The sequence below is a fragment of the Embiotoca jacksoni genome, unplaced genomic scaffold (genome assembly GCF_022577435.1).
Source record: "Embiotoca jacksoni isolate LCO1_2020_lvr unplaced genomic scaffold, fEmbJac1.0.p SCAF_13, whole genome shotgun sequence".
Lineage (NCBI taxonomy): Eukaryota > Metazoa > Chordata > Actinopteri > Embiotocidae > Embiotoca > Embiotoca jacksoni.
Window position 1 is genome coordinate 5,881,501 of NW_027185263.1, and position 10,945 is coordinate 5,892,445.

The 10,945-nt window shown below is 39.8% G+C and overlaps 1 protein-coding gene across 1 annotated transcript in view; it reads right to left on the reverse strand.

Annotated features, from left to right (window-relative positions):
• aff4 (AF4/FMR2 family, member 4) overlaps positions 1 to 10,332 on the reverse strand; it is a 29,317-nt gene extending 18,985 nt beyond the window's left edge. The window contains exon 1 of the mRNA XM_069146023.1: positions 9,996 to 10,332. The gene's annotated coding sequence lies outside the window, so the exon portion shown is untranslated. The remainder of the gene's footprint in view (positions 1 to 9,995) is intronic.
• Between the last annotated feature and the right edge of the window lie 613 nt (positions 10,333 to 10,945).

A 10,945-nucleotide genomic window follows, 5' to 3' on the forward strand; every position in this document is an offset into this window, starting at 1 on the left:
AGATTAGTCTTGAACTGTTGCTGAACTGCTCGTGTGGAAGGAGCCTTTTGGCATTTGTCGAGTGAAAAATGGCGTTTGAAGATGAAAATGTATTATTGTTGATGTGGCCTAACTAACATATGTTTGTTTTTAATCATTAGAAAAGGGAATACCATAGAATAGTTCTACAAAGGTGGCTTAACTATTTCTTGAAGGTTTCAACAAAACTAGATCATTAATTCACATTTAAGAGCCAAAAGGTTTGCTGTACTTTTGTGTCCTTCCAAAAACTGGAACTTATTTGAAAAGTTTTGATTTTAAGGCAAGTTACATTGGAAACAAACATACTCTATATGAAAAACCAAGGTTTACTTTGGATTTTGAATAAATAAGGAAGTCCTCCATGAAAACTGATGGAAGAAATAATGCAAAACTGGTGATGATGATGCGACTGCTTATGAGCTTGACCTGTTTTTAAGTAGGCCTTGAACCAGCTTCAAAACTCAGACTTGGCTATGTAGAGAAGAAAACCAAAACCCAGATCGAGAAAGCCTTTATAGGCATTCTCCTTCAGGATAAAAGGTTACGACAGGACTCCATGCCTTTCTTTAAACACCCCACTCGTGTCTTAAGACTTCCATTAATAAATAACTAAAATTACTGACTTGAGCCAACTACAGTTACTGTACGCATACGTCGCTGGTTTTCCACGAATGCACATGTGCACTGTTTTCAACATGGGGGACAAAAGCTACTGTGAGCAAGTATGGCCTAACACCACAAAGTCAGCAGGGAGACAGTAAAACATAATCGCTGCACAAAAAAATAAATATCATCCAATGGGGAAAGCCTGTCTGACATGCCACAACAATAACTACTACAGCATGGTGGAAGCGATGTCCCTGTTTTTACTCCCCATATAAATCCCCAGGAACAGCTAATGTCACATGCTAGATAACTTCTTTTGAAATGTAATCTTTAATTTCTAAACTAGGAAATGGGGGGGTTGCATTTGTCCAGCAAAGTGAGGCCCAACTGAACATAGTGCTTATTCCTTTCTGAGGGTGCAGTAGCTAAAACTGTTGGCTGTGCAAGTCAGACGTGACTCAATAACCACAAATTCAATAAAACCACACACAAGTGATTTACAACAACGCAACAGACAGACAATTTTTTATTTCAATGTAACTCGTTTAAACTTGGACCGTAAACAAACTTCGGTTTGCATATTTCGCCGAGCCTACACCCAAAGCCCAACTCCTACAGAGCTCATCTATTGGCAAAATAATAAGATTTGCATCCCCCCCCAAGTAGGAAAAACATGACTACACAAAACACGTCTTACACAAGATTAAATAACATTTGTTACTATCAGAGTGTAATGGCCAGCTACGTTTACTTGAGTCATTCACGAGTGTCCCAAACAGAAAAGGTCAAAATCTCTCCAGAGATGAAAAGGCAGTTCACTCTCTAAATTAATTAATCAGCTCATCTAACTCACAACATAACAGCCAGGCCACATCTACCAAAACGAACAGAAAACGGGAAGAATTGATGGTTATCTGAGCACCGTGAACGCGGCGCCGGGTTTCTGTGACTCAACCACTATGCGAGGCCATCCAAAAACATCTCGTATGACTTGTGTACAGATATAATGAAAATTCTGTGTTTTATTCCTATCAGACACATAAGCAAAGCTGCCAACTAAGTTGTGCATTTCTTACCCTGACTGAGAGGCCATGGCCCCAACCACTGAAACATTGGAAGGAGGAGGGGAGGAGGGTTCAGAGGATCTCCCAGGGATTCAGAAGTATTCTCGTCATGACTTGTCAGCCTAAATGTGTACGCCAACCTCCTCCAGTAAGGATAATCTGACCCTTTTGTTTTCCTAAATGTATCTGTAGGCGTCCAGCTGGAAGAGTGTAACCACAGTTTCTTTACTCGACTCAAAGGTACAGTGTATTTCCTTGGAGTGGAGACAAATCTGACTTAGGGAGGGGAGGTGACTGCTTGTTTTCGGGAGATACCACGTCGGCAAACACCGGGGGTAGTCACATGCTAGGTGAAGTCTAGAGGCAGCCGCAGCTTCCTGATCTGTTTGAGGGTTTTGAGGTTAAAGCATGTCCGGAGATCAAGCGAGGTGAAATGGGGCAGGCGGTGGATAAGAATAGGGGTGAGAGAGAGTGTGTGTGTGTGTGTGTGTGTGTGTTGTGTAAATGTTAAGAATGAATGTGACAGAGAAAAATGAAGGAGACGATTCATCTCGTTTCCAGAAGAGTGTCAGACTAACAGCACCGTGTGCCGATTTTAATCTTCCACTATGAGGAAAAGAAGCTCAGCATGGAGCTGAGGAATCTTTTAATCTCAGTTAATTAAGCATATGAAATATCTGAAGGGAGCTTTGCACGAGCACAATGCTCAGCAGGAGTTTGAAAAGACTGCTGAAACTGTAATACATCCGTGTCTTAAAAATGAACGTGACCGATTACACCTTCAAGTCTTAAATCAAAGAAGAGAGACGAGAAGAAAAGAGAAGGAAAAAGTCTTCCTGAAGGTAATTACACCTTCCAGTAAACTCAAAAGCAAGGAGAGTAAAGCAAAAGATAATAAAATAAAAGGTGGTTTTAAAAAAAAAAAAAAAAAAAAGAGGAAAGAAACGAGCTTTGTTTAAGACAGCTTTACAGCAATAATAATTTACAAGCTGGCCATCCAGGCCAATTAATGAGCACATCTACAGGGAGGGAAACGGCACTGAAGAATCAGTTAAAGGGGAATAAATCTCACCTCTCTCCGAGAATGGCACGGTCCACCTCCTCCCATAAAAGGAGATGTTATTTTACACCGCAGGGCCTCTCCTCCGTGTGATGTCACTCCCCTCAGTAAGACGCGGCCAATCAGAGCTCGCCTTTCCGTCAACAACCTCCCTCCCCCCCCTCCCTCCCCCACTATGCCCTGAGCACAGGGCACAGCACCCATGCACCCTGTTAAAGTGACAGCGCACAGGTTTCCGGCACGCTGCTTGTAACAAACATGAGACTTTTTCATCAGCTACATGTGATGACGACACATGCTGACAAATGTGGCATCAGCACATCTCTCACAAGGATGATTATCTGGTACAAACACTGACAATACCACACCTCCTCACTTCTCTGCCGGCTTCCTGTTTTGTGAAAGTCTGATTTCGATATTTGATCACATCTGGAGCACACTTTGGTTTGACTTGTGGATAACCACCAGAGTCTGTACAAACATTCACATTTACAGCTAAATGTCTTTTACACTTTGCCTTTAAGTTGAGGCCATCATGTTTTCTTAAAATTACGCGTTTGTAGTATTTATATTTACCTACAATTTACAATGTTGTGTTTGTCAGTCCTGGAAGAAAGGTTTTTGCATTTGTATTTTGTATTTTGGTGGCCACCAGTTTTTATTTGAATATAAAGGGGGTAATTTATATACAAAGGGGGTTGAATATAAAGGGGGTAATTTATATACAAATAAAAACTGGTGGCAGCAATTTATTTTTTCAGACTTTGGAAGGACTTGACCAAGCCCCTACCACCTTTTAAACTTACTTCTGAAAACATATCTATCACTTGCTACTGTCTTCTAAATTATCTTTAATGTTATCACTTCTTTTCTCCAGTATTCTCTTTAGTATGAATATGTTTGATATATTTGATCACTCAGGAATTTTGTTGCAATAAACCAGTAAATCAATAAAGATTATTATTGTTTTTTTTTTAGAACATTTGTTCTACTTTAGGAAACATTCACAATGGGGCACTTTTATATTCTTTCTGGTGGGCTGTTAAATCATGGTGTTATTTACAATATACTGGAAAGTAAACAAGAGAAAAACAATCCTGAAAACAAAGTGCGGTCATAAAATGATGAATTCCAAACTGGGGAAACTCCCTTGGACTCAGTTTATAATAAATAAAGTTGATATACAAAGTCGTAAATTGACACTAACACTGTACAGAAGTGAGAACAGCTGCATGTCTTTATGATCAGGGCTGATGTTTTTGTAAATACTGTACTGTTTTGACTAACTTCAACTTAATAATAAATCTAAAAACACCATCTTTTTCTGTTCTCTTTAAGTTTATACTATCACAGGGTACTCTGTTATTTTCAGCACTTCAATTACATTTACCACTTTCTTTTATAATTAGAATCAGACCACTACCCTTGGTTGATTAAATCGATAGCAGGGTTCATTAAGGAGCAAATGTAACTGAGAATCCACAAAGCTATGTGATACCACCGAACTGGTATGCAATCTAAAGATCATAACAACAGTAGAAGGTGTTGACGTTCTGCGCCAACTGTGAAGATCACAAATGGTTCTAGTTTTGCAACAGATTTTCACGACAACAATGAATAAAAAGATAAATATCACGTCATATTTAGTCAGTTGTGTTTACACAACCCCAAACCCCGAATCATTGTTTATGAGTGACTTCCTGCATTTTATACAAACAGTTCAAGAAGAGTATTTTATAACGTGAACAGTGAGTTCTCAGTAATGGGTACAGATGGGCAGCCAGTGCCACCACCCCTGGTGCTTTTGAAGCAAACCTGCTGACTGCAGGAATTCCAGAGGGAGTGTCCATTTAAATGGTGCAAACCTGCCTCCTATAAGCAGCTGTTTGGGAAGGACTGCTGTCAAGACCACATGCTGCTAAGACAAGGAGTCGATAAGAAATTGTTCGAAAACACTCATTTTTGAAAGCAAAGTGACTTTCAAACTCTATAAAATCTAATCATTTTCCTGAAGAAATTTGTGCAAGTACAAAGACATATTTCTGTATCTGTTTTTCTTGCAGAGACATCATCTCATTCACACAACAACAACATAAATAAGCTTAATTTTCTGTGTGCCTTTTATATCACAGCATTAAGCTAAAGATGTTTAAGGAAGAACATGTCAAAATGTGTTGTCTTAAGTTCCTGCTTCAATAAAAAAAAAACCTAAGATATTTCCGTGGCTTCAGATTAGCTCCAATTAACATATGAAAACAAGCCTAGAGTCTTGATTGGCATGTTCCCTAAACAAATGCTTACATCCTTTGAACTGACTCACTGCCTGGAATGCCTCCACACAGCAGGCGGGCATTATTGGATTCAGTGGGAGCCTTAAGCACTTACCAATCAGGGCCTAGTGCTGTGACTGTTGTGTGCTCACAAACTATTCCGTCATTATTAATTTAGAGATTTTATAAAAGTTTGACATTCAAGCAAACCTGATTACCAAGAGGTGAGAGGTATATTGTTCTCAATGAACACACAAACTCAATGTTAATTTTGAAAACTGCACTATGTTCCTTTAAGACCACGTCTTCTTCCAGACAAGATGATCAAATCAGGCTAGAGTAGAGAAGATTAGGATTCACATTAATAACTTTTCCATTACTAAACTGAACTTGTCTATCTTGCTCATCTCTCAAAACAGCCTTATGACGTGTGGTAAACATGATAGACAACATACAAACCTAAACAGCAACCACCTGAAAAGCCCTCGGGGGTTTCGAATTGATAATTATTGTCAGACAAACCCAGAAAGTAAATGCTCTCACTTTCAGCTCTGACACAGATAACACAATGCCCAGGGTCCTTTTTCTGCCAAAATTGTTAGTGGAACATGTCACACACCCCTCAATTATCTTGGCAACGTTTCCAGAGGAACTGCGTCATTCAAGCTCTTCAATATGCACGCCAAGCTTGTCAAGAGGCTTTTACTTCTTTGCAAGACCCTCTTCACTGGTTTGGCTGATTCAACATATTATAGTGGACCATGCACCCCATTTTAACTCGGTATGTCCAGCCGCAGTTTTGTGGATATGTCACTGATGGCAATTTAACTTGGATTATACAGCAAAAAGTGTCAACTATTTAACATACTAGCATTTCATTAGCATTTCATAAATATTCATTGGTCCTTTATGTAGCCGATAAGGAGCAAAACACATGCTAAAACAACCCATCTTGGCCTGTCATGCATATCTATGCTACGCTTTGTTCGATCAGACCTGAAGCATTAACACTGACCGACATAAAACACTCCACCCAAGACATCAATTAACCGTTCCTTATTCGCTTAGTTTTTCCGTCATGAAAGAACAACTACCCCGCTGAAACGTAACATAAGCCATTAAAACAGCAGGCAGCACGCAAACTTTTACTGCAACAACGTGCCGGTCATACAACAACACTGCAGCCCCGCTGAGTAATTTTCCATACATCAGTCACAGGTGTTATTACTCAGGGAACCGTCTAGACAAGATCTGTTGCTGAAACTTCTGTCTATCTGGAGAACCTATAGCGTACCGCTCTGAACCTCAAAACAAACCTCTGCAGGTCACAGAACAGTATTTCTTGTGGGCGAATGTGATTAAAGTAGAACTGCAACAATTAGCTGATCAACGTGAAAATGATTTCACAGTTATTTTTGACAAGTGAATCAGGAATTAGTGAGTTGTTTTGGGTTTTTTCCCAAAGGAAAGTTGTCTGTTGCCAGCTTCTCAAATATATTGCATGCATTTTTTTTGCTATACATCACGGTAAGATAAATATTGGGTTCGGGCTGGTTGGTCAGACATCTGAGGATGTCACTTTGGATTGTGGGAAAGTATACAGGGAATTTTTTTCATTGTTTTCTGACTTTATAGACAAAAAGATTAATCTAAAAGATAATTTGTTGATGAAAAAAGTTGTTAGTTGCAGCCCCAGAATAAAAAATGTAATTGCATTGATTCATACGTTTGCAAGTAGGTAGGTAGGTAGTTACTTTATTAATCCCCGAGGGGAAATTTTTTCACTACAGCAGCATACAGAAGCAATGAGATAATAATAGAAATAATAATAGAATAGTCCTAGTGCTTAAGTTAGCAATACGAGTGCATTAATTACAAAAGTTCTGTCAACTTATTACTTAAATTCATAACAACTACTTCTTCTGTAGCCATCACACGCAAGAATATTTACCGTTTAAGTTACTGACCCATTCATTATTTCCTGCAATGTGCTTAACCTTGAAAATACTACTGCCACAAATTGCATTACGGTTTATGCAACAGAATATGACTGAATCTGTTATTGTACCATTTCAAAACAAGTGCGATGGAGCAGTATATCACAGCACTGATCTATGCCAGATCTGTGAAGTGAAATGGCCTTAATGAGCTTCCCCTTCATAGGACTATATGGCCACGAGAGCTTAACTCACATCCTAGAGAACAAAAGCGGAGGAACAGATGCACGAGGTCAGGACACAGTGAGTAGCATATTTTTCTGCTGTGTGAGCAACAGTACTGAGGGATAAAAAAAGAGCTGCTGATGTCTGATTAGATTCGGGGCTAATTAAACTGGCAGACTCTGGAAGAGCCTTCAAACAACTTTCTCTCGACAAGCTTTTCTTAGTACAGGAAATCATATTTGGCTGTAAACTTACGGACCGCAAGATGAAGACTTTTAGCTCTTATTTTGGGACGGTGTTAATGAGGGGAATGTAAATGCTAAAAAGCAGTTGCGTCTCTGCAGACACAGACACCACGTAATAGTGACGACTCCTTTGTGGCTTCATTAATTTACTTCATTCATCAAAAAGGAGAGAAAGATGAAGCTGATGAGACGAGATAAAGACGCAATCTGGAGCCTTTGGTGTAATTCATATAAGTAACCCTCAATTTTGGGAAGGCAGCCATACAGTTTTGTACAATGAGTTGTTGTTGAACAGCCTGAAACTAGGCATTGCTCACTTCCCAAAAATCCAGCTTGCAAAACCACACTGTAGTACAACTGCACTGTACAATAGATGTGCCAAAGCCAAAGCAAACATGTACCCACTGCTCTGTCTGGAACAGAAAAACAAATCACCATAACATCTTGACAGGGCATCTGCCCTTTGCCGTGGCAACAGAGGAAACGGTTATACTATAGCTTCCGGCCAAAACCTAAATAGGAGGTGAAGAGGATTTCACAATGAGCTGCGTCACAGGGAGCAGTTACACATTACTAATAGGCTGTTTACTACAGTTGCGTAATGACTAAATTTCTTCGTAATGTTACAACTTAACAAAGCTGTCATCAGGGAGTTTACAAACTCTACTCTTCGCATTGGTCCGCTTAAGCTTGCCCGAGTTGTTTCGGTGGTTACCCTAACCCAGAACTATCACACCCGGCCATCCTGCAGTCACAGTCCCACTTTGCAACAAAAAGCAGTGCGCAACATACTGAGCTATTTTAACAGTTTAAACTGACACCTGAATATCCAAAACTTCTCTTTAATTATTTCTCAGTGAGGAAAATGTTATTTCATGTAAAAAGTTAGGATACAGATATTGAGGCTTCGATCCAACCCTGGACCACAGCCGGATTAATCACCAAAGCAGCTCGTATGTTTCAACTAAAGTTTCTGACACACTGCTGTCATAGTACGCCGTTCAAGCAATTTGGCAAAGGCATTATGCTTCAAGTTGCTTTTACCACTCCAATGGAAGTATATCGAATTTTTTTTTTCCTTCTATTGTCAAACAAGCGAATTGCCTTCTGTGACTCCATTTGAGAGGCATACGATAATTCAGTTGAACTATTTACTCGCTTTAACGCAAGTTGGAATATGCAATGCGTCTTAAACTAGAAAATAGTGCTGCTGGCATCACAGTCCGACAGTAAGGAGGTGTTTACACCGACTTAATTTAACACGAAGGCGACGTTATGACTCCTGTAATGACCGCATGAAAATAAAAAAATAAAAAACGCACTTGTAGTAACACATCGTAGACGGTACACTTCACAGACAACTCCCAACCACAACTCCATCCACCACCTGACCACAATTGTTGTTGTGTCAGTTCCCAGCAATCTGCCATAAACGGGTTCGTGACCTCGGTGCTCCCCTATCTTCACCAATCAGGGTTTTCCTCGTCCCCGGTCTCCAAGTCCATCCTCCTCAAGTGTCCACGCGTATCCGGTGATATTACAAAACTGTTGAGAGGAACTCTGGACTTATGATACATTTTCTGGCCCTTCCCCCAACTGTGGCACGTAAAATGGCTTCCTAGAAAAGCATATCAGCTGTCCCTTGGCTTGGACCAAAGCACACACACACACACACACACACACACACACGGGCTACTTTCTCGTCTTCTCGTAGTCAATTTTGAGAGTCAACAGAAATAACTTTGACTTGAAACAGCTGGGAGTGGCACCGAGACTCGTCCACCGCGATCAACGCAGGACACATAATGTGCAAAGAGGACAGCAGCGAGCCTCAAAAGTTTCTGCGAGTAACAAACGAGTCTCTTCGGCCTCGAGTAACTCGTTCAGTTGTCTCGTGTCTGCTGCAGAAACTGCAAGCAAGTCAAAAAATAAATAAGTAATAATAATTTAGTTTGGGGGAGGAAATTTAAGTTTATTTCATGAAGTTTAGCTGCAACATTACGGTGTAATTTGCGTTATAATACAACCGCAGCAAATTCTGTTTTATCATTCAAGTACTTGATAGCACTAGTTCACGGTTTAAGTGATGCCGACCACGGCTTTAAAAAAACAACAACAACAACAACAACAACAGAAAACACAAACATCGGACGTCATGACCTGTTTTAAGTTACAGGAACAAAAACATGATCACTATCACTGCGACGTTAGCCTCAGTTTTTCCCAAAGAGCGGAGCGTCAAAGTAACATTTAACCATCCTTCAGATATATATATATATATATTTTGTTTTTAACGTTTCCCCCAAAAAAAGAAATGGTTTAAGAGACCAACACGCTCCTCTTCGGGACTACCTGGATCTTTTTTTTTTTTTTTTTTTTTTTTTTAGCATACTAGTTAGCTAAGCCAAACCGGCTAGTAGCGTTTTGAGGGCTAGCGGCCAGCTAGCTCTGAAATTCATGAATTTTTTTCGCGGAAATCGAAACGAACATTCACTCCAAATGTCGGATAACCACCCGGTGCGATTAATCGCCAAGTAAAACCCGCCGTGTCGGTTCGGCATCCTCACCTCTTGTCTTCTTTTTAGGCCCAAACCATTCTAGCTATTGGAAAGCTCTTTTCTCTTTGTCTTTTTCCACTTCCAGTTAACACGCAAAATGGACTCAGCAAAACGCTTATAACAAGCTAAAACGCTAAAACCAAATGGACGGTCTTCATCTTCTCCTTAAAACGCAACCGTGACGTCGAGTGGAAAACAAAACGGAATCATTCTCCCTCTCGTTCATGTTTTTTTTTTTTTTTTTTTTTTTTATTCCTCCTGACAGAAGTGACTGATAGGTAAGGAGACTGCTAGCTAAGTTAAGCAGCCAAGCAGGTACCACAGACAGGACTCAATGCATGGATGCGCCGCCTTCACGGGCTGTCGGAAACATCGCGAATCCAACCACCTGACCATGTAAACATGACAGGAAAGTTTTTCTTTTGTAAACATAACAGGGTAAAAATAATAATAATAGACGGGATTTTACGGAGCCGTGTCAACGATAGACCGTTTGAAAACACTACTGATCTTAGTTTTTTTTTTTTTTTTTTTTTTTCCGGTGGCGTAGTTTATATAACGAGATATAATTATTTATCGCGATAACGGACCTATCAGATTCCAAATTAAGGAATATAAATAATTGTGAGGTTGTTAGGTTAAATATAGGAGCCTATTTAAATTGTTACTCGGTAGTCGGACGGTAACAGCGTGGACAGTTTTTTTTTTTTTAAAGATATAGGTATTTCCTACGTACCCTGAATGCAACACTTCCGTGACGCACAGGTTCCTCACACTTGACGCTTAGGACGGAAATCACGGAGAGCGTTTCATTGTTCCCTGATTAATGGCCTAATCTAATTTTAAATACACAACTTGACTGATAAATTCAGATGTCAGGTGCCTTTCTTTGGTGTAAAAAAAAAAAAGAAAAAAAAAAAGTTTTAAACTATAGCCTTAAACCAAGTTGTTTCTCCCCC